Here is a 25,721-nt window from a genome sequence, read left to right as displayed (position 1 = left end):
CTGAGGTCAGAGGCAAGGCCTTTACCACAAACCCAGCAAGTCAAAACATTTTTTTTAGAGGGTTTATCTTTTGGTTTATTCAAACTGTGAGGGAAACTATTGATAAAGAAATACACCGTGAAAGAACATTTTGTTACCTGAACCAGAGCACAAACTCTGTTCACGATGCTCGCAATGGAACGTGGTTTAACCAACTGAGCCACCAGAGCTGACAGTTCAGCAAGCATTTTGGCATTTTAGAGGGGTTCATTTTTACAAGATAAGAAGGATCTTATTGATAAAGAACATGACCACTTTCAATTATACAACTCAGGACACAAACCACAACAAATCTTTCCAAGGCTACAGCATTAACCAACTTAATCAACCAGGCTGATAGCAGTTTCCTTTTTTTAGTGGTTTATTTTTTGTTGTATACGTCTACCAGGAGCAAGAGAAATGACTGCACTTTATTTGCGTCTCTTTCTGTTCTTTGACACTCACCTGATCAGACCATCCTCAGAAACGTTATTCCACTGACTCTTCATCTACATGCTTTCTTACATGACTCAAATCTGGACAGGAAATTAGGGTTTGTCTCTTTAAAGATCATGCAAAAGAGAAACAGAGTTACAGAGAGTTTATCTAGTTGCTGAAGGCCAGAGCTTTTAATGCTGAACATTTTATATACACACACTTACCTATCTAGGTTTATCAAAGCATAACAGTACAAATTATATTGAAATTCAAATATATTAAAATTAATACTACAAACAACCTTTAGGGGGCAAAATCTATAACAGAAAATCAATCATAGTACCTTAAAGCAAAGAGAATGGTTTAATCTTCTCAAATGGTCACCAGGATATCCAGATGATATCAGCCAAATGTGGTGAAGATTGGACACAATTTCTAGGAGGAGAGATAATGAGAATAGAAAGATCGTAACATGTTATTTTTAACTTTTGGCAGTAGGTGACTCTAGCAACTTCGATCTGTCTATCTATTTACCTACTTATACCACTCACATGCCACCTACTCAGCCACCCACCTGCATACCTAAACTTCCACTTACCCACCAATCTACCATCCCACCCAAGTTGTGTAGATATGTACCTGAACAGAAAGAAAACAAAAAAGATCCACTCTAACAGGAGCTTGTCTTGTTTACATAAAATGTGGTAAATAAAAAGATGTCATACGGTGAACAATCTCACATAGCGAGTTCTAACGCCAGACTGTATTTGAATATCTCGCATTACTAAAGTGAAGCAACGTTCGATGCTGTGCATGAGCTCTTGTTCCTACATGTCGTTATGGAAGTACTCTGCAGCACAGGAAGCCCATTACCCTGAAAGCGAGCGCGTTAGGCATGGCACAGCAGCGCTGAAACGCAGCTAAATGACATCCAGTGCAGAATCTGCCTGGATGACTGACGAACACGGCGGATGACATCGCAGATTATTGGCAGACGCCAGATGAGATGACGTTAAATCAATTCACAGCAGTCTAATAATTTCACTCATTTAGTGTTTAACTAAATCAGCGGTTTCTCTCTTTGCATGCGAAATCATTTCTGTGGAGAAATTCTGCTCACATTTCTGTACCAAATATAAGACCATCACAGAGAGATGTATATGAACATCACAGCTTTTTTTTTGCCTGGTATTTGGTTTCTGTGTATTTAATTTTCCTTAGTCGCCTTCCTTGAAGTTATAACTTCATATTTATCCAGGTGTGTTAACACATTGATTTTGCTAATTATAGAGTTGGACTTAGCATTTGGAACCCTGGCAGGGGCACACGTTCGAATGCCCGAACTAACCTTGGGAACAATTGCAGTCTGGTGGGGCAAAAGCGTCAAGGGTCCACCTAAATATGCGACGTCAAAAACTCAAATATATTGAAGAGCAAGAATCCAAGATTGGGCGATACCTTGCCCCCTGGGAACAAGGGAAGTAAAGGAAATTCCCACACCTCTTAATAATTTGTTTAAACAATTGTAAAAAGTTATAAAGGGGAAAAATGATCCTCTAAACAGTACCAAAATATTTTATATATAATATATAAAAAATGAAAACAAACAGCAAACCCAAGGTGACCCCCCAGCAAAAAAAGAAAAAAGACTATTTCTAGCAATGGTTACATTTTTTTTTCTTTAACATGCCTTATGAATATTTTTTGACCAAATTGGCCATTGAGGAATGCTGGAATACCTTCGTCCTGATTTTTTCCATCTGGAGTTTAGAAATGTTTTTCTGAAGACTTTTTGATTTAAGGGGATGAACACAGTGCAGTAAAACGATTCCTGTTCATTCGTATTTATCAGTAACTCCTGATACAAACCACATGCAGTATACAAGTACATATTGTAAGTACTTGGAAGGTAGAAGTCGAAAATTCTAGCAACAACACAGCTACTTACCTGATTAGTGATGTACACGTTATATTGATAAAAGTTTTTGGACACTTGAATATAAGATTGGTATGTGGTTTTTGAACATTGCATTCTACATTTAGTTCACATTTGCTGTTATGAAAAGCTTCACTGTTCTGGGAAGACTTTGATGGGTATGTGCTTTGTCAGACAGAAGGGCAACAGTTTGGTGAAGAACCACATATGGCTGGAAAAATCAGGTGTGACAATCCTATTTTCCATATCGTATATTTACCTCCTCAAAACAGTTATCTGATTAATAAAACAAAAAAATCTAAATCTAGTAGAAATGCTGCTGATTTTTTGTTTATGATGATTTTGACTTTGAGGTAGACGTTTCTGACTTTCTAAACTAAAAGAGTTACACAATTTTATTGTTTTTTGCTTTTTTTCCCCTATTAAGAGCACGGCAGATAATTAGCTCCTGCATTCACACCTTCATGAAGTAAAATCAACCCCACAGCAAGCAACATGAACAACACTTTCATAGAAAAAAAATGACTGGCAAAATTCCAGAACTATTTTTATTGTGCAAGTTTTAATATTTATACCAGGAGACCGAAGTTCATTAAGGTTTTAAGAATTCACAACATTTTACCAACGAATAAATCTTTGTGCTTTTTTTTTATTTTTTTATGATTAACCTGTATTTTCTTATTCTTTTTTTTTTTTTTTTTTTTTTTTTAACTTACAAACAGCAATTGTCATGGTTATTCCTGAGGTTTATGTTTTTTCAAACAGGAAATATATTTAGAGAAAATATATAATATATATATATATATATATATATATATATATATATATATATATATATATATATATATATATATATATATATATATATATAAAATATTTTATTAGCAGCTGTTAATAGCATTTTTAAGACAATAAAACACAATTTAAATGTCAATTTTTTTTCTTTTTTAACAAATCATTAAAAAAAAACAGCAAAAAAAAACCCATGAAAAAGGCTAAATAGGACTAAGTGTGAATCCTAACAAAAAAATTAAAAATACACAAAAATACTCTCTCTCGCTCTCTTTCAGACCCAAGACTGAACCAAAAGACTTCTTAAACTGGATCTAAGACTTCTTACTAAAAAGTAGAATTAAGATTTAAACAGTTCCAGCAGTTGTAGTTTATATATAAATCTATGGGAAATTAAAGTAAAAACAGAGTATCCCCCAAAAAAGTACATAAAATATCTGCTGAATCCCAAGCCTATTTATTTATTTATTTATTTATTTATTTATTTATTTATTTATTTATATTTTATTCCATTTTTTGTTTATTAATTTATTTCACAAACCCTATAAATGATTTTCGGACCAATTAGGAGCTCTGTTGCTGAGAAGAAATGCTTGCTTGCCTGCTAAAGTCATCAATCTCGATGAAGGCGATCAGAAATGTGTCCAATATGTGATTGGATTGTTATCAACTGAAATTGAATTCTAGTTCCTGTATTTAACTGTTGTGTACTGTTTGGAAATTACACTGGAAATAATAGAATGTATATTGACAACCTAATGAATATAAATTAGATATTTTCACATGGAGAGGTTTGTTTCTTGTTCCTGGTTTATATGTGATGAAACCTAAAGTGGATGACGGTTCAGGCCTAAAAAAAAAAAAAAAAAATATAATTATCATATCATTATCATATAATGATTCGCATGAGAATTGATTAAGATGAGACTTAAATACATGCTGATCACCAGACGATGATTCAGGTATAAAAGATCATGTGATCTATCACGTGAGGGTGCACTGGTTGATGGGAACTGTAGTCCACAATCCTGACAACCTAAACTACAGTAATAGATTCTCCCAGCAGCAATTTTCCAAACTGTATTTGTTATCCAAATCGGTATTATGCTTCTGCTCATTGTTCAGCAAAGCATTTTGCTAGGGTGAAAAAATACATATTTTTACTGCAACATGGATGAATAATTGATCAGGTAGATGCTCCTGCTGACTCAAAACTTCAAAAGATCCTGACGAGAGAGAGAGAGAGAGAGAGAGAGTCCAAGTGTTAGCTAATTAATTAGGCATAAGCAAATTTCACTCTGGAAGGTGCCACTGCAGGTCAGAAAAAAAAAAAAAAACTCTGGACCTCAGTGGAATCAATAATCACTGTAGCATTGATCCACAGGAGGGTGAAAACCATGACGTGAGGAAATGATTGTTTTACAGAACACTCGATTCCAAACTATAAAATGTAGTTACTAGTCAAGTACCTCAAATCTCCAACCTGACTCAGCTTTAGAACATTTGCCACAAAGATTGACAGAAAATCCCCAATACAGGTGTGCAAAAGTCTTCATTTTTAATAGATTTTTTTGTTATGATTGTTTTAATTTTTGTATACTTTGTTTTATGAAAACATGATGGATCATGGATCACTCTAAGTAATCATTATTAAATACCAGGCACAATGTGTCTGAAAATTCTCTGTCTGAAAAATTATTACTTACAAAAACAACAACAAAAATGACTTAGGACTAAAAGTGAACTGAAGGAGACCAGAGAATAAGATCTGTATATTTGTTCTAAACATTCCATTTCATATTTAGTCCCAATTTGCTGTTATAATAACCTCCATTTTTTTTGGAAGATGTTTCACTGGATTTTGTGGAGATTTGTGGAGTTTCATTCAGCCACAAGGGTGTTAGTAAGGTCAGGTGCTGATGTAGGTGAGGTGAGGACTCATGTAAATCATCTCTTTTTGTTGCTGGATTTGTGCACAGGGACATTATCATGCTGGAACAGGTTTGGGTTTCCTAGTTCAAGTGAAGGAAACAGTTAAAACTACTGCATCTTAAAACATTCTATACAATTATGTCCCTCTAATTTTGTTTTACCAGTTTGGGGAGGAACCAGAAATGGCTGGAAATTATAATAATAATAAAAAATTAATTTGGCCAACTCAGTAAATTGGTCCTTCAAACTTTAAAATGAAGGAAAGTTATAGTTGTTTTGAAAAAAACCAAGACACGGATGCGAATGCAGCTGCAACCTTGAATTGAAATGCAAAGAGACCAAACAAAGAAAGGAAAGACAAAAAACTGAAACAATAACTAACAGGAAATATAAGTCTGAGCAGAACAACCTTGAAAAGACAACAAACGAAAGAAAGTAGTCCAGTGGACCGTGAGTAAATAATACACGTGCAAATGTGAATTAGGTGTGAAAAGTCATGTGACATGACGTGACAAAAGTTATAAATAAATGAATTAAAATAAATAAATAAATAAGTAATATTGTAGCTAGCAGAAACTAATAACCCGCTAATTTTGCTAATTAGGCGAATATTTTTAAGTAAAGTTGTCAAGTTGTTTGGATTCAGAGTTTCGCACCTGCAGGAGTCGAATGATGTTGTCTCTCCAGGTCTCTTTGTCTTGTCTTTGGCAAGTGAATGTGAGTGTGGATCATTTGAATCACATGCAAATAGAAAAGAACACAAAGAAACAAAGAACAAAAAAACTAAACAAAGGAAACCATAACCTTAGCATGATGATGAGGAGCAACAACTGGCAACCAGAGACAAAGAAGTGCAAACGTGAGGTGCTAAAACAATACAAGTGCTAATTGTGAATCAGGTGCACGTAATTTAGCACAGTGGCTTGTGGGTTACTACATCTGCAATTTCACTACAGGCATGAAATTATATTGTAAATAATTCTGTCCTTCCTTCCAATCATAACTTTTTCTCTGAGCAGGTTTTGCCACCTGGTGATTTCAGTATGAGCAGGTATGATCTGGATGACTGGATTTATGGGTCTTGGAAAAAGCACATGATCACCTTTTACTTTCTAGAATCCAATCAAATCTTGCATTGGCAAAAAAAATGCAAGATTAATAATGTTTTTACCTTCAGACCAAGGCTTCATCTCTGTTAGTTTTGCTAGATCTTAGTGCTGCATTCAACACTATAGATCATGAATTCCTCCTCGATCGCTTACAGAATTACCTCGGCATTAAGGGACAGGCATTAAGCTGGTTTAAATCCTACCTGTCTGATCGTTACTATTTGTCGATGTATATAGATAACTATCCAGGTTAATGCAAGTAAATTATGGAGTGCCACAAGTTTCAGTTCTAGGACCACTGTTTTTTACAACATACATGGTTACCTTTAGGAAATATTATTACAAGGCATAGGATTAGCTTCCACTGTTATGCTGATGATACTGAGTGCGCTCTCTATCTCCTATCTCTCTCTCTCTCTCTCTCTCTCTCTCTCTCTCTCTCTCTCTCTCTATCTATCTATCTATCTATCTATATATATATATATATATATATATATATAATCAAAACCGCACAAAACATCTCAATTGACCAGGTTAACTGAATGTGTTAAAGAATTAAAGTTTGGATGATGCATAACTTTCTATTATTTAATTTTGATAGGACAGAGATTTTACTCATCACCCCCCCAACACCCAAAAAAAAAAAAAAAAAAAAAAAAAAAAGGACACAGAAGCTTCGGCAATTCAACCTGCATTTAGAAGGATGTTCTGTAACTACTAGTTCAACAGTAAAAGACCTGGGAGTTATTTTAGACACCAACTTGTCTTTTAAAAATCATATCCATGTTACAAAAACAGCCTTCTTCCACCTCAGAAATATTGCCAAATTAACAAAAATGTTGTCAATATCTGATGCAGAGAAACTCTTCCATGCGTTCATGACCTCCAGACTGGACTATTGTAATTCATTACTAGGTACATGTCCTGCATCATTAATAAACAAGCTACAGTTTGTTCAGAATGCAGCAGTCAGAGTTCTCACAAGGTCGAGAAAATATCACCATCTTCTCATCCCTACACTGGCTACCTGTTGAGTTTTGAATCGACTTCAAACTACTGCTAATTACTTACTAAACACTAAATGGTTCTGCTCCCATGTATCTCTCCAGTCTTCTAACATGCTACAATCCATCACACTTTTTCAGATCTCAAAACTCGGGACTTCTAGTAGTTCATAGAAAAGTAAAGTCCCCTAAAGGTGGTAGAACATTCTGACATTTAGCTCCTAAACTCTGGAATAGTCTCCCTGACAGTGTTTGGGGCTCAGACACACTCTCCCACTTTAAGTGCAGATTAAAGACTTATCTTTTTAGCGAGTCCTACACATATCACACATCATAACCTTGTGCCCCAGAACATCTGATCACATGCACATTATCAACTTGTGCTTGTTAATATCATGAACAGCAGCTATGCTAATTTCTCTCCACTGCTTCTCTTTCTACCCATCTCGAGGCATCCTGAGGTTGCCCCAGCTCCAGTCCCACCTCATGAAGATTAGGAATTATGGGGTAGAGGACGACCCCGCAAACATCCTGAACCATCTAGAGACGTACCAACGCCATTTGGATCCCACCTTTGTGTTATGTAGAGTTTTAACATTGAACCTCATTGAGTGTTTGAAGGCTCTGGCATGGAGGAGTTGGTGTTGGATCTATGATGATCGCAAATGTTGAGCTATTTAATGAGCTGTTTAGTAGATCCTGGTTTCATATTTAAAAAGAAGAAAACAAATGTTGAGATTTAATGTTCAGTTGTGTTGTGAATCATTGCATGTAAAAAAAAAAAACTTCAAAATTTTAATTTTATCCTGATGAGTCTTTTTTTTGGGAGGGGATTGTTCCATTATATTTTGGATTTTTTGGGTCCTGAACGTCCATTTGACTGCGACCCACTCGGCTTTCTAAGTGTGAACGAGCGATTCCTAGTGGCACTCATGAATCGCTTCACGATCGTGTTCCATCATACGGCTAATTAAAACTCTCATAGGGGCTGGAAATGGGGGCAACGAAAATGGATGTGTTTGGTAAAAAGCACCTCCTGTAAGGGGAAAGAATGGAGAACATGCTGGAGTTAATACTGGAGTTAACACTTACACTGATCCATGAGAGTGATATTACATTGTGCATATAAGCTCTAACACTATTATTAGCATGACTGTAGAAGCCTGCTGTGATCCTGAAAAGACAAAAGGTGACAACTAGGATGAGCAGCGTATTTATTACTTTTCTTTTAAGCGAGTCACTTCTGACGTGAAAGTTTTACAGGGGGAAACAAAGATGACTATTCAGAAGCCTGGACGTTCAAGTCAAAGCATTTATAGATGTGCCACATAAAAAAAAAAAAAAAAAAAAAAAAAGGATATGACCTTGTGTGTGTGAATATATCTTTAAAGAGTCACGGCTGAAGTGTGCATTGGGTTATGAGAAAGAAAACGAAACGAGGCCATGGATTTATTACCTATAATCATTTATGGCTGGTCTCTGCAGGAAATGAGGTTCTAATTTCTCCTGGATGGAACTTCTTCCAATATCTAGCATCCGACCAAGTTCAGTGTCACCTCTGGACTTTATAAAAAATAAAGCCTAAGATTTCTACAGTTCTCTATTTAAACAGATACCCTAGATTGGACAAAAATACAGGGACATTTCCAGCCATACTGTATGTGGTTCTTCTCCAAATTTCCAACTTAAAGTTGGCACACAATCACACAATTCTATTGGGTGTCCCTGGATGTGGTCGCATGAAATTTACCCTTTATTCGAATTTGGAGACCCAAACCTGTTCCAGCATGGCAAAGCCCCCTGTGCAGACAAACCCAGATCCATGAAGATCTACTTTAATGGGTGTGGGTGGAAGATCTTTACTAACTTTACTAACCTTACTGAATTTTATAACACCCTGTAGCTGAAATCTCCACAGGCAAAATTCTCCACAGGCAAAATTCTACTAAACATCGTCCAATGTACATTATTTCATAATTCACTGTGTAAATGGACGTATAGTAGACAGGACCGTGTATACGAATGTAGCAATAAGACCTGAAATAAAAAAATGTACAAATTTGGTTTATTTGGCAACCGATTTTATAGCAAACAATTTACAAGCGAAATACAATCCCATAAATCGACTGCTAACTGAATGAACAGCGCTGCAGAATGAAAGATCGTCGAAATTGGCTAAAAATCAAGATTGATGAACAAGACAGAAAACCGAGCAGGCAATAATTACACACATTAACTGGATTAATAGAATACATGTGATTCTAGGAATTGTTTTAATGTAATTTCGTTTGAGAGGGAAAGTACAAAAAAAAGTAGCAAAAATCAAACAAAACCCAAATTTGCTAATTTAATCGAAGCCATTAATCCTAATAAAACTAATCAGAATGAACAAGAATCTTCTCATTAGGATATTTATCACGTTCATTTGAAAGCAAATACACAAACTTTCACACACTTTTTTTTTTTCATTTTCTGTCCCTAACATTTTGAGGTACAAAGGCAAGTGTTTGGGTTTAAATATGGTGGTCTTGACAACACTCTTCCGATTGCAATGATTGTTCCATGAAGTACAGTACACACAGGTCATACATTTTCTTCAAATGTTTAACAACCCATGTGTAAGTACTCTGTATGGACAAACGTTTTTGTGGACACCTGAGCATAAGATGGTCATAGCATGTACTTTTTTTGAACATTCCATTCCACGTTTAGTCCTCATTTGCTGGTATAATAAGCTTCATTTATCTGGAGAGATGTTCCACTAGATTTTGGAGTGTGGAGGTTTTTGCTAATTCAGCCACAAGATTGTTAGTAAGGTCAGGTACTGATGTAGGTGAGGAGGCCTGTGGTGTTGTTCCAGTTCATTCCAGAAGTGTTCAATTAGGGTTGAAGTCAGAGCTCTATAGCATGAGATCTTCATGGAGTTGGCTTTGTGCACAGAAGCATTGTCATGCTGGAACAGGTTTGGGTCTTGTAGTTAAAGTAAAGTGACAATTGTGTGCCTTCAAGTTTGTGGTAACAGTTTGGGGAAGTGATATACAGTATTCTTCTTCTTTCGGCTGCTCCCATTAGGGGTCCCCACAGCGGATCATCCGTCTCCATACCACCCTGTCCTCTACATCTGCCTCTTTCACACCAACTACCTGCATGTCTTCCCTCACCACATCCATGAACCTTTCCTTGGCCTTCATCTTTTCCTCCTACCTGGTGTCTCCATCCTCAGCATTCTTCTACCAATATAACTCATGTCCCTCCTCTGCACATGTCCAAACCATCTCAATCTCGCCTCCCTCACCTTTTCACTAAAACGTCCTACATGCGCTGTCCCTCTAATAAACTCATTTCTAATCCTGTCCATCCTTGTCACTCCCAACGAAAACCTTAACATCTTCAGCTCTGCTACCTCCAGCTCCACCTCCAGTCTTTTACTCAATGCCACTGTCTCTAATCTATACAACATCGCAGGTCTCACCAAGTGTCCCAATACTTTTGTCCATAGACTGTATTTCATCTGGAATTATATCCGAGGCAACTTCAAAGTAAAACTAAGAATCTAATCCGACAGCACAATTTCTAACAATCTTAAAATATCTATCATATATTTTGTTTAAAAACAAAATGGCTTCCTGTTTGTTCATTATTGAGTCTGGATTTATGTAAATCTGGATTTGTGCAAAGCCGGAGAAAATGCCGTAACAATACATTTCCACCAAAATGACTTCATCAAGAAGAACACTATAGAGCGATCAGCCAGAGAGCGGGACAGCAAGCACATTAGCTGGATTAAGATTCTTCCGGCGATAATAGCGTCGCAGAGTATAGCCGTTCGCCGAGAAGTCCCGGAGATGAGCGAAATTCGAAAGCAGCAGACAATATGTCATTGTTGCCGCAACAACATTAGCAGGAAACGTCTTTCCTTTTATGCCTAAATGCAAATTACTTAGCATGATTGGCTAAACACCTCTCCGTTCTCCTTCAGTAAGTGTGAGGTTTTTTGGGGGTTTTTTTGCTAATGTTTATGCTAATTAGACTAAACGAATCTCACGGACGAATGTGTGGCAGCATTTGTTTTATTTTAATAATCAATTAACAATGCTAGCGACGAAGCGCTTCTTGCCGTTCTTTCGAAGCTGTAAATCGAGGTGTGGGTTTGTTTTCTCTTTCATTTTCTTCTTTTTTTAGCGCAGCCTTCTGTTAAAGCGAAAGGTTTCAAAGGAATGAGCGAGCACTCCTCCCTGCTGAGAAAAAAAACAACCTGAGGATTATGGCTATCAATATTTCAGATGTGCCTCTTGATTTTCTTTTTGGAATTTATGGTGTCCCGTTTGAACTTGTGGACTATTTTCTGATTTACAAGGAATGTCAAGTTATTGGATAAAAGAGGAAATGGTGAGAGAGAAGAGTGTTTGGTTTAGGCTCCCTCCTGCACTCGTTCACTTGCTCCTAGATGGGTGGGTTATTGGAGGAGACCCGCTGGGCGTGCTTATCTCGCCTCTCATTTATCAAACGCAGTTCCTTCCATATATTTTTTATTCCCCACTCGGGAAGGATATGAACTCTGAAAGTAACCTGAGATATCGACACTACTCTACTACATATTGGCAAAGGTTTGTGGACCCCTGACAATGTGATTCACCTTCTTAAAAACCCCATTCCTCATGTAGTTTCCATCTGCTGCTATAAAACCCTCCACTCTTCTAGGAAGATGTTCCACTAGATTTCGTGGAGATTTCATTGATTTAATATCTTATCTATCTATCTATCTATCTATCTATCTATCTATCTATCTATCTATCTATCTATCTATCTATCTATCTATCTATCTATCTATCTATCTATCTATCTGCAGGGTTTTTTGGAGAGATGGCGGGGAACTGTTTCTATCTGTTATGTTATAACGAGCGTTTTTTTTTGTGAAATGTAAAGGTAAATGGATAAAAAGCCTGGTGTATATTTTTAGGAGTACATTACTGATGACAAAATAAAGGACGAGACATTATAAAAGGATTGATTGATTATTTTCTTATAGTCAGTCGCTTTCCAATTATTTAACAGCATAGATTATTATTAGTATTATTAATATTAATATTATTAGTAACGGAAAATACAGGAGGGAGTGGACAAGGATGGACAGGATTAGAAATGAGTTTATTAGAGGGTGGGACGCTTTGGAGAAAAGGTGAAAGAAGCACGATTGAGATGGTTTGGTTACATGGGGTATATGAGTAGAAGAGGCCAAGAAGGAGGTTTATGGATGTGGTGATAAAAGACATGCAGGTGGTGGGTTTGAAGAGGCAGATGTAGAGGACAAGGTGGTATGAAGACCGATGATCTGCTGTGGAGATCCCTAACAGGGGTAGCTGAAAGAAGAAGATTATTATTGTGTTTGTTGTTGCTGTTTTTCTTTCCATTAATCACTTATTGGAAATTAATTAGTTATTGAAATCTTTCTTCTTTCTATATCTCTCGCTGTCTCTCTCTCTCTTTTCCCAGCAAAAGAAAACGAGAATAAGGAACAATCTCCAGTCGAAATCGTGTCAGTTTTAAGTAAGGGCTGAAATAAAACACGGGAATAAGTCATAAATACATACAGCTGGAGGCTTGAAGAACGATCAGCAAATGAATGCGCAACAAGACGGATGATCATAACGCAACATAACGTAACCCAACATCTGGGTTGATTCACGTCCGGGATGATAAGTGTGCGGCGCATAAATCTATCGTTAGCATTAATAAAAGCCCTCGCTAATGACGAGCGCGATCGAAACTTTGCCGCCGCTTGACTCCGAGTGATGTATGTATTTTAAAAGACGCTTTATTTTGGCACTCGGCATCCCAGTAACGAGTCACATTTCCCACGGCTTCCTCACAGCACGCCCTCTCTCTCAGAGGTTAATATGTGATAACTGTGCTGTCCAAAAACTTGTCCTAATTACCTGCCCATGGGGTTTTGATCCGAATGCGCCGAAATAGTGCTTCTAAAGCAGCTCACACCGAGATCAGGGGTCTCTGTCAGAGCTGGGTGGCCTTGAAACCTACTCATACATATATACCTTTAATTGTAGCCCAGAATGTGCTCTCTAATGCTTGATGTAGATTCATTTCAATTGCAGAAAGAATGTTGAAGAACTTCCAAGATTCTCCAGCTGCTAAATATTGCAATGAATGTCAAGGAAAGGCCAAGGAAAATTACGCAAACGATGGGTCGTGGAGACCTGCTGAGAGAAATTATGTTTTTATTTGAAATTGATGTGAAAAATAAAATAAAAAATATTTTTCTGGGTTTGTGTTTCCTAAGATGAGGCTACACAAGGAGAAATGTGAGACTGTGTTGAAATGTTTTATCTCATTTGCAAGAGGAGCAATCTAAAGTCTTGTGAAAGTCAAAAATATGTGAAATTTATAACTTCAGTAAGAATTATGCAAATGCAGTATGTGAAAATGCTGTGTGTGGAATACAGGTCAGCGTTTAACACCATAATTCCCTCCACACTCACCTTTAAGGTGGAGGTCCTGGGACTCAGCCCACCCGTGTCAATGGATCTCCAACTTGCTGACAGACACACCAGGTGGGCAAACACACCTCATCCTTCCTCACCCTCAGCACTGGAGCTCCTCAGGGTTGTGTGCTGAGGCCTCTGCTGTACTCACTGTACACACATGAATAGTACCTGGATTTTGCGCTCCGTCTCACTTTTCCTCCGTTGCACAATTATTTTGTTATTTTATATATATATTATATTATTCATAACCTTATTTTCATACATTTTAGTTATAATTATACTTTTAATATATTTTTATACTTGACTTTATACTTTATTTTATTTTCTATTTTTCATGTTTACATGTTGGACAGTTATTTTCATGTTTACATGTTGGACAGTTTCACTACATGTCGTACTCTGTATGAATGTATATGTGACAAATAAAATTTCTATTTGAATTTGCCTTCGGATGCCGTAGATTACATTTTCCATTACAATGCTTTGTGCACCAAGCCAGCTCCATGAAGATATCCTTAACATGGGTTAAAGTGGAAGATCCTGAGTGGCCTGCTATAGGAATGGGAATGCATTGGAATGCATGTGAATGCTGCACCCCAGGGCTCCTCACCTCACTTACATCAGTACCTGACTTTACTAACAACCTTTGGTTGATTAAGCACAAATTTAACTATCACCCCAAAATCTAGTTGAACATCTTCCCAGAAGAGTAAGGATTATTACTGTATAACAGCAAATGGGGACTAAATGTGGAATGGGATCTTCAAAAAGTGCATACCAATGTTATGCGTCGGTGTCCACAAACTTGTGTCAATGTAGTAAATATTGTTTTAATCAGTCAAAGGAGGTGTCTTGTGATTTTTCATGGCTGTGTTTCGGAATTCAGCCACAGTGACTTAATAATTATTTCGTAACACACACAAGTTCAGAGTGTGTGGCTTGATTAAACCATAATCCAATTCCATTCATTATTTCCGTTATACTTACAGTCGCTTATGTAAGAACTTCGCTTTCGTTCCATGGAGGCAATAATGTCTTTGCGGGGGAATATGAGCTCGCATAAAGCACCACACATCTCAAGTTTCTGTAATCACCAGCCAATCACGGCTTTGTAATTACGGCCCAGGCTTAGCACGACGCGTATTTTATCAGCGTGAAAGAAGTCGCTGCTCTATATATGCTCTTGATAGCAACTCGTGCTCCGTCTTGATTTTTTTCTCGAAGGAAAGTTGATGAAGGCTGTCTTCCCGCAACTCCCTTAAACGGCCTTGTTTAGCCGGGTCGCATACTAATTCCCGGATACGCATCTGCACTCCAGGTTCGCCTCTTGACATTTGAGGCTGATTAAAAATTTGCCCCGGCCTTAACCTTTCGCGTCGCTCGAACCTGCGTGTCATTGCATTAGCACTTTCATTATCATTCAGTCAGATCTAATAACGCCTGTTTAACTGTGGCCTGTGCTGGAATATTAAGCTGCTTAATACATGTACGGGGTAAATCCGCGTAAAGCTCCGTGCACGTCCCTGAGATGGATCGCACGTTTAGTGTAGCGAGAGGCAGTGCTGAATCACTTTAACTCTGAAATGAGTTGAAATATGAATCCCAGTTGGTCAGAACAGCACTGTTTCTAGGCGTAGGAAAACTAGGTATGTGTGATGCGCCACACATGACCATGACGTCATAGATTAATGAAGGAAAATGGTATAGACAAATTGACCAAATCAAGGGATTCACACTAGCCAAGACGAGACGGTTTTCCTCTCAACAGTTCACCGTTGAGTGTTTTCTATCGGATATGAGATCACTGTAAAAGAAAGAGCAGGTGTGAGGTTTGTGAGACGGATCTGAGACGTGTTTTACTCAAAAAAATTTTTTTTTTCAATCAATTCAACCATTATTGCCTGTGATAAAGTACTAGTGGCTTCAAGCACGAAAGAAGAGCGATGGCCGAGGTCGAACCCTGCCCGAGATGACACCGCCATCTGAGTTTCCATCTGACTGACTGAAAATAAAACCACCATCAACTGATCTTGACCTTAAGAACTGCAGGGTTCGGCGACCTCGGTGGGGAAACGCCGCCTGTTTATTTGCAGAAATTCTTACACAAAAACTCCATTTCGGCTTTTTCTATGATGTCTAATGACCTCTATAGAGAGCACGATTTGATTCTTAGACAGAAGATGCTGTTAGTCTTCGGTTACGTCTCAAGACAGACTCTATGGCATCAGATCACATGCACATGGCTGGACAGGTTCGCTGGATTTTCGATCATTTTATATTCATTTCGGTTGAAACGTTAAAGTGTTTCATTAAGCCGTACAATCATTGCCATGTCAAATGATCCTTAATTCACTACTGTTTTCATTTTCTCTCATGCTCTTTTTTCCCCCAGTCCTTCTATCTCTCTTTCAGCTGAGTCATTTGATGAAGAGATGACCTGACATTCAAACAAAAAATGTTCCAGTCATTATTGGCTTAATATTCGCACACATTTCCCCCGTACTGCTTCACTCCGGGGTTTTCAGACAGAATAATAATCTGTGAATATATTAGCCAACTCTAATCCCTCTTGATGGACTTTTCATTCACGGGTGTGACCTGACTCGAGAAACGGACATTTTTTTTTCTGCCAAAATTTCCAGGCTTTTTGGTTTATTTTATTATATTTTTTTTCTCCGTCTTTTCAGTTTTCAATGAAGCGCAAGAGGAGAGCCTTGCCGTTTGGCTCGTCATCATTCTGTGTCTTTTGCACACCGTCTGTGTTCATTAGTTTACGTTAAAAGGACAGCAAGAAATTAATCAAAAATTGCAGATTAAATAACATCAATTTAAAAAATGCCATCGCGTCAGCAGCCCATTTTTCATCTTAGATGAAGTAAAAAAAATCACAAAACACATTATTAATTGGTGATGGTGTTCAAAAAGAGACACCGACACAATACTGACATAAACCTAATATATAAATATATATATTATGTATGTATGTATATGTCAAGCTCACATAACCTTGCAGTAACACATTGTGTTGCTACAATAGTGCTCATTGACCTTCATAACAACTGACATAAAGCTAAGAAAATATTTAAAAGGCTTATTCCAAAAGATGAAAACATGTCAAGCTGACATAATGCAAATGAGGCTTTTTGTTGATAGTGGCAGGTAATATGTCATGTCTCACAACATCAGTTTAGAAAGTGTTATAATGCGATTGTATGTCAATATTCTCAGAAGCAGGGTTTATGTCAGCTTTATGTCAACTGACTTATGTTGTCACTTGTCATGGAGGGTAAAGAATTACACTTCACTGATACATTTTTACATTCATTTGTATGACTTTTGGAAGTGGTAGCTCAGTGGATAATATGTTGGACTTGTGATTGGAAGGGCATGGGTTCAAATCCCAGCACCACCAAGTTACCATTTCTGGGTCCTTGAACAAGGCCCTTAGTCCTCTGGTACTTAACTGAATAACTAGCATAGTGTGTGTAAACACACATTTTAAAAGCCTATAAGTATATTACAGGAAATATCCTGCCAGCTTATTACCCTACATGCATAAAGTACATTTTATAACATACAATTACCGCTGTAGTGCTCCAGTGACTTTAAACTGTGCATGTCCTTGCATTTGGAGAGGAGAGGGCAGGAAACAGGAAATGCTGAGATGAGCTTGCTCATTTGGCAAAGAGGAGCGACTTCACATTAGACAGATGAACGGCAGTCATATTAATGCCAGCAGCCTGAACAGAGGCAAAAAAACGGGTTCGACAAACAGACCACGTAACATGAAGGTTGGATTTAATAAGCAAGGTTGGTCTCGAATACGAAAGCCTCAAACATTTAGAAAGATTTCATTTCAATAGCGTGTACCTGCATAAACATTTACAAAGATTATAAAATCTGCTTTTGGTTAAAATTCCAGCACAGACAGAGCCGAAGCTTTACGCTGTAACAGCATGAGTGTGAATATTCTGATCTCTGAAGATATAAGTCAATCTAAATGAGAAAAAAATAAAAAATTAAATGGCAAATTTAAGATTAATTATTAGATTGTCTTTTTTTATATGTAATTAATTTTTGTATATATTTAACATAATAAAAAATATTTATACAAAGACATTTATATATGTGAAGAATCCCTTCATGTGGTGCTTTAGCAAGGTTAGTTGAATTATTTTATTTTTATTTATTTATTTTTGTTTATTAATGTTTTTTTGTACATTTCTATAACAATTTCTTGTACTTTTACTTATTACTTGTAGGAGACTTTACAAAGATCATTCAAATCTCACATGTTCATAATCATCACACATCATGTATATACATTATACATATACATATACATATATATATATTATACTAGATGCTGCTTCGACTATATAAAACATATGACCGTGCATGTATGAAGTACTTATTTATAAGAAATTATGAGCATCAAAGTGCTACACTAATGACCCTGGTATTATACCAGGCTTGGCAAAGCCGTCTCCATGACAACCAATTCATGGTTAAATGTCACTTATAATGAAAGTTTTATGTAGGCTGTATGTAGGTCTTAAGCAGCTCTATGAGCACTAACCTACGCGTACAGACTTTCATATGACAACATAAGCATTAAATTGTTAATATATTCTTATAATTTTTCCGTAATTTTTTTGATTGTCTGCTTATTGATTTCCACGCAAGTTTCTGTTTACAACTAGCTTTTAATTAGTCAATAAAAGTGAATCATCGATGACTTTTATGTTGCTTATTATCTTACAATAGAGCGGGGCAATTACGTGCAAGTATTCTGATCTTGCCTGCAGCTCGGACTCCTACTGTTTCGGCTCCTTACTCGAATGCGATGATCTTTTTCATCGCCGAAGACGAGCGGCCTGTTGACCCAGACTCAGCGACAGTCCAAACACCCTGGCTGACGTTCAAGAGCCGCCTCCGGAGCCGGGCCTTTGAAAAAAGGAGGGAAATTAATAATTCAAGGTGATGTTAATCTCAGGCGGGTCACGGGGTTATTTCCTGGCTGACAGAAGCTCAAATGATTATCCAGGCAGATGAGATTACTTTCATGCCGAAAGCCACGCTAGGAAAAACGCGATGAAAAAAAGAAGCCCTTTAAACTTCTCTAACTTCTTTATCACTGTCCTTGGGGAATCTACAGTGCTCACGCTCATCTGTGTCTCGGTGTGTGTATTGGGCGGTGTGGGGGTGAGGGTGAATTGGTGTCAGATGAATATATCACACCTTTTATATAAAAACAAAAAATCCAATGGAAGCTTGCAGTTTTACAAAAAGTGTTTATCAGCTTGCAATTCAGAAATCATGTTTACCGTCAAAGGGGGAAAAAAAAAATCACGCACATTAATCAGATATGTGAAATTGGCACGTTATTGGTTTTTAAAACACGGCCAAGCAGACAGCCTGATGCAATTGAACTCAGCTTCAGCATCTGGCATGCTTTTACCTCCGAGCTGCTTCTGGCACAGAGAACGAAAACCATTGCTTTATGGAAATGTGAAAATCCTACCAATCTGACTTGGCCGGCTCAAATAGTTTCGCAGCGTTCCACTCTGAAGCACAACCGAAAAATTTGTGTCTTTTTATAAATGCGTGTTGCTCAGTCGTCATGATATCGGAGGTGACAGGCAAAAAAATAAGGTACTGCTACCTCTCGGTGAGTTTTAGGAAACCGGTATGGTTTCGCATTTTATTTTGCATACAAATATTTAATAAGAATAAAACTCTTATGTGTACATAAACTATATGGGCAGATGTTTAAGGACACCTGATCATAAGGCTGGTATGTGTATTTTGAACATCTCATTCCACATTTTGTCCCTATTTCCTGTTATAATATTCTCCACTCTTCTGGGAAGATGTTCCACTAGATATTCGAGATTGTGTTAGTAAAGTCAAGTCCTGACGTGGGTGACGTGAGAAAGCATTCAGTAGTAGGCGTTCAATAGGGGTTGAGGTCAGAGCTCTACAGCAGGAGATCTTCCACTTCAACCCATGTGAAGCAGATCTTCATGGAGCTGGAGTTGTCATGCTGGAACAGGTTTGGGTCTCCTAGGTCAAGTGAACATGCTACAACATCCAAATTGCATCTCGAAAGCTAGCATGTTGGTGTATTCTTTAACCTACCAGTGTGTGAGTTTGGTGTTAAACCAGTTTCTTTGGTGCTACATATATATATATATATATATATATATATATATATATATATATATATATATATATATATATATATATATATATTATTTACCCAAATTAATATACATTTTTTTTCTCCCACATATTTTGTCTTTCAAATAAATAAAAGATGACTTCCAGGCTCTGGTGTTGCCATTTATTCCACACCTTATCCTTTTCCTGTTTTATTGTTATTTACTTTTTGGGGAAAAAACGCTGCCTCTTGTTTTTCATGGCAGCGATCGAATGGCATTCAGAGCACAGCAGCTACAGAAAGGAAGCTGTGATGGCATCAGGATTATCTAACAGATGAGTTCCTAATATAAATCAGATGAAAGAAGCGTTAAAAAATAATCTGCAGACCGAACTGCAGTGTTTGTGCACGCATGTGTGTCGCTGTGACTGAATGCTAATTCGTTGAGTAATGAAGCTTTCCGAGAGATGGTAGGTAGGCGTGAGGAATAAGCAAGAAACAGACTCTTTGACCCGTGAGCCGAGGAAAGGACGCTTCCTGGTCTGAAACTCGCTTACAATAAGTCATTTCTTTGGCGTGCCGTGGCGTAATGATTATGTTAGGATGCTAAATCTGCTGCCGTATTCGTCGTACCGTTTTCATTTATTAAGCTCTACGATGTGAAGTAGTCACAATTGAGTTATAAGTGAGCCACTTCTCTAGTGGGAACACACAAATCGCATTTGTTCGTCAGTTTTTGTGGACTGAGCAAAGTGTAATTGTGGATAGAGTCAGGAGTGACATGTTCGGATTTTGTTTATTTTCTGATGAAAAATGACTTTGGTCTTTAAAGCAGTGCATTTGGAGATCAGGATCAAGATTTCACACTGGATTAGGTTTTTTTCATCATTTGTCATAATTGAAACAATGACACCAATACACAAAATAAAAAATTCTATAAAATCCGGGCTTGGCTTCAAAAACAAATTTCATGTTTATATGATTATATGGTTTCGAAAATTCTGCAAATTTTCTGTACCGCTCAAGAAACATCTGGAAACACTTTTTGAAAGCACTCCTAAATAGTGAGAACTATATTTTGATGTTAGGGGTCCAAGCACCTTGGACTAGTGGCCTAAAATGAAGGCAGCCCATGTAACAAATCAACAGATAAATAAAATAGTTAAATAAAAAAAAAAAACATAAATAAATATATAAATAAATATTTTTATTAAAAATAAAAAATATTAAAAATCTCTTCATTTTATTTTATTGTTGTATAATTGTCCTTTTTTCTAAATAATAATATTCAAAGCATTACAATCAATAACCTAAAATTAATATTTTAAAGAATAATAATATTTTTTAAATATTTATTCATTTGCATATTTGTTTACTTATTTATTTATTACCTCTTGGCAAATTTCTGCCAAATATATTACTCCAGTTGTACACACAGTTGATTGCTGTAATACTGTACTGTTTACGTAAATCGATCACCTCCACATTGATTTGCAGTAAGGCTATGGTTTCTTTTTTATACAGAATATCTTCTAGAACATAATACTACACATAGGTTATTTTTTTACCTTATTATACATAATAATTTTTTTGGATTATTAGCCCTTGGAGCAGTATTGGTTATGACTGACTTGTGCAGGAAAATGTGCGTTAGGAGCAGTTTCGGTAAAGAAAAAAAAATCCTCCTCCTCATAGCTACCGCAGAACTGAAGAGGATGTTATTGATCCATTCCCCAATTCGGCTTGGCTCTTTCAACTTCTGCTTTCAGTGCTGGGTTTAGCGAGCCTCGATTGCCTCTCTCTGCACCCTCTCGAAAGTCCGGCTTAAAAAAAAAAAAAAACCCTACAGTAATTCTACAGTAATTCCACCTTGGAGAAGATGAAAGTGAGGTATGAAATATTAATGTGAATCCAGAGAGCCAGGTTTCTTGACTTCCATAAATCTTGGCGTGCCCTCGCGGGCAAAGGCCAAAGAATTTGGGTGGTGAAATAGCCATGGGTTATCAATCTCCCAGTGTATCAACACAGAGGAAATAAAAGGGTTAAATTAACAGAACGGCTGGTGCAAGAGGTGCGAATTCTGTAAGAATGCTGGAGGAAAAGAAAAAAAAAACTCGTTTTGGCGTGTCTGGAGTCTGCCTGGCCTTTCACACCTCACTCTCTTTTTATTATGCTTCCTATCCTATGCTATCTTTCTGCCCAGCACTCCGTCTTCACCTTCTCCTTTTCTCCCGGAATGAACCGGAGCTTGTGTGCCATGTGATTAAACGTGGCACATTTATCAGTTTCCAAGGGTATCATTATCCCCCTGGGAAGTTCTGCATTCTGTGAACAGTGACAGGTGCAGGGCAATTTCGAGATTATTTATAATGACGGGCTCCTGCTCCAAGAGGAGCATCATCATCCACAGCTGTCCTGGGGAACAGCTTACACTGGAACGCTCGGCCGTAACCGCAAACCTGCACATTTTCACAGATAACTCCCTGCAATCGAAACAACCACTTGCAGTATGAAAAAAAAGCCAACAACAAAGCGAGCTCTGTGATATGAAAATGTCAAGAGGAGAACTAATTTAAATTTACACCCAGCGCTGTCATCTGTAGTGAAAAGTGACTCATTGTGCAGGAAGCACACCAGCAAATCTAGAGCAAGGAGTGTCTCAGGATTGCAGTTGCAACCAGAAGGGAACTTATTTAGGGCTTGATTTAGATTCTGGGACTTAAGTCTTGAAAGTTACAGCAATATTTACACAGGGGAAAGTTAGGAGTACTGACAATGTTCTTAAATGTGAATGCACTTGAAAGCAGTTAACAGAAGTATGTTCCTTTTAAGCTTTGAAAATAAAATCACAAAAAAACAGAATGCAATAATTTGCAAATCTTGTAAACCCAAATGTTAGCAATAAAACATGAAAAACATTTTAAATGTTTAAAAGCTCATTCAAAAAGTACTGGAGCAGAATGGAACACTGTTCTGTGGTCAGACGAATAAAAATGTTCATTTCTTTTTGGAAACCACGGACACCACATCCTCTGGAATAAAAAAGGAGAGACATTGTTGGGTTGTTATCAGCGCTCAGTTTAAAAAGCCGCATCTCTGATAATATGGGAGTGCATTAGTGCCTGTGAAATGGGCAGCTTGCACGTTTGAAAAGGCTCCATCAATGCTGAACGGCATATACAGATTTTATAGCAACAAATGCTTCCATACAGAAAACGCCTTCTTTCCGGGGACGTTTTTAAAATATTCGGGAAGACAATGCTAACTGCATACTGCATCAATCATAATAGCATGATTTTATTGTAGAAGAGTCTGGGTGCTAAACTGGTCTGACTGAAGTCTAGACCTTTCACTATATGAAAACATTTGGTGCATCATGAAATGAAAAACACAACAAAGAACACCCAGAACTGTTGAGCAGCTAGAATCCTGTATTAGAAACATATGTGACAACATTCCACTTCCAAAACTTAAGCAACCTGTTAACTCGGTTGCCAAATATATTTTGTATACGTTCGTATATGTTGTATATGAAGAATAGACGTGATGCCACACAGTGTTCAACATTGACCTCTCTCAACTTTTTTTCAGACCTGTTGCAGTCATCAAATTCCAAATAACCTTCATTTTTTCTTAAAATTAAATATATTTTCAGTTTAAACATTTGACATATATTCTATGTTCTATTGCGAATAAAATATATGGGATTATGCGATTTGAACATCAGTGCATTCTTTTTTACACAGTGTCCCAACTTTTTTGGAATTGGGATTCTGTATACTCTAGAACGGCATTTTTACATTCACGTTCCTCTGTATGTTCCTGCTTATATATGTGCAAATGATTGCAGAGTTCTTCAAAAGATGGTTCGACAAAATACACACACAGCCATAAGAATAAATGACATATCCAGGGGCTTTTTTGTTGTTTTGATTTGAAGGACACGGTGTGTTTTCCTGGCTCAAGGTCCTACCAGGGGGTGCTGGCTATTGGTGGTGTGATGGTGGGGGCAGTTATTAAAACTGAGAGCAGCCTTGATAACGCTAACTTATTCACGGCTGAACGTTTGTTCGACAGTAAAAACAGACCTTTCTGAGCTGCGTGTCAGAGCCGCAGTCGATGAAAGAAAAAAGAATCAAATGCTCGTGATCCTTAGGGAAAGTCAGGACAAGTCTCGAGCGTCTCGTCTCTTGTCTCGGTGCCTCTTAAAATGATTTTTAACAGTGCAATGTGCAGCCTGAATGCCAGATTATACTCCAATTTTACTGGCAATTAACTTCATTGATATGTGGTGACCCTTAGTGTGTTATTATAAAGCACTGGTGTATTGTTTTTTCATCAGCTCTGAATAAACCAAAACCCTGACCGGAAAGGGAATTGATTTGAAGATGGTTAAATGAATGAATGAATAAATGAATGAATGAATGAATAAATAAATGAATGAATGAATGAATGAATGAATGAATGAATGAATAAAGTAGTCAAAACATGCTGTTGCTATTTTCTTGCGAAACCTCAACATTACAATTTTAGAATGACTCAGAACTAGTGTGAGAAAACATACAATTACACCATATATTCACAAAAGTTTGTGGCCATCTGACAAGTAGTTATGATTCTGGAACATCTCATTTTTCTCAGATGTAGTCCCTGTTTGCTGTTGTAATAACCTCCACTCTTCCAGGAAGGTGTTCCACTAGATTTTGAAGTTTGCTTTTGAAGATTTGTGCTCAATCAGCTACAAAGGCATTAGCAAAGTCACATACTGGTGTAGGTGAGGTGAGGAGTTCTGGGGTGTCGTTTCTGATTTGCCCAAAAGGCGTTTGATAGGGTTGAGGTCAGAGTTCTGTAGCAGGTCAATCGATATCTTCCACACCAATCCATGTAAAGCATATCTTCATGCTAAAACAGGGTTGCGTGTGTCATTGTTTAAGGTTGTTCATGGTTTCTAGACTAAAAACTTCCACAGAGAATTTAAGGTGTATAATCCTTGACACAGTTAAAGTTCTTAGTGTGTTTGTTTACCAATTCTGGAAGGATTCTCCAATATCAGTGCTTTGTAGCTTGAGGTTTTTCCTGACGCGAGAGGGTCTTCAGGACGGAGTTTGTGTTTCTCGGTGGAATGACAAGCTGCAGCAGTTATTTTACTGTTATCTTCATCAGAGAAGTCAAAGAGAGAGATAGAGACAAATATAACTGATTTAATGTTAGTGATAATTGGCAACTTGCCATTGTATGAAAGGAATAAAACACTTTGCGATGTGTTGGTTCTGGAAAACTAATTAACTTTGTGGTGGTCCCAGGTGGTAACTTTTTATATTGCCAATATAATATATATATATCTTATGAATTTATACAAAGAATTGGTCTGTGTGTTACAAACTAGCAGACGAACTAAATTACATCACAGACAAAACGCATTTCCCTGACATTGATTAGCTTTTAATACCCTCATCTTTCATTCCTTGTTTTTTTTTTTATTGGTACAAAATGGCAAATAAATGTTTCCACGCTCTTTGATTGAACACTGCATTTTTTTTTCCCCCCTCACAATAAACTACATATCATGGTTGACGTTTCTCTTCCTGCTGTCTCAGATGACTGGTGAGGTCCTGGTAATGATTTCAGTAATGATGACCACCGTTTTGTGTTCCGTCACTACAATTGACAGATGAGTGCACTTTCTTAAGTATATCAGAAAGAAAAATGAGACTCTGTCATCTCTTGAACTGTCATGTTAAAATAAAATCTATAAACTTGCACAAGAAAAAGGGAGGGGGGATGAAATGGCATAACTGGGTCGAGGGGAAATCGGGAGTTCTGCAT

General features: G+C 37.3%; 1 long non-coding RNA gene across 1 annotated transcript; it reads right to left on the bottom strand.

Annotated features, from left to right (window-relative positions):
* Window positions 1-482: 482 nt before the first annotated feature.
* LOC124390336 lies at window positions 483-18,672 on the bottom strand. Its single transcript, XR_006926725.1, has 4 exons — window positions 18,570-18,672; window positions 17,317-17,472; window positions 800-891; window positions 483-579 (listed from the first exon to the last, which is right to left on the bottom strand). It is a non-coding gene; the product is annotated as an uncharacterized LOC124390336 (long non-coding RNA).
* Between the last annotated feature and the right edge of the window lie 7,049 nt (window positions 18,673-25,721).

This window comes from Silurus meridionalis, chromosome 8, assembly GCF_014805685.1.
Source record: "Silurus meridionalis isolate SWU-2019-XX chromosome 8, ASM1480568v1, whole genome shotgun sequence".
Classification (NCBI taxonomy): Eukaryota; Metazoa; Chordata; class Actinopteri; order Siluriformes; family Siluridae; genus Silurus; species Silurus meridionalis.
This window is presented reverse-complemented; position numbering and strand designations above follow the sequence as displayed.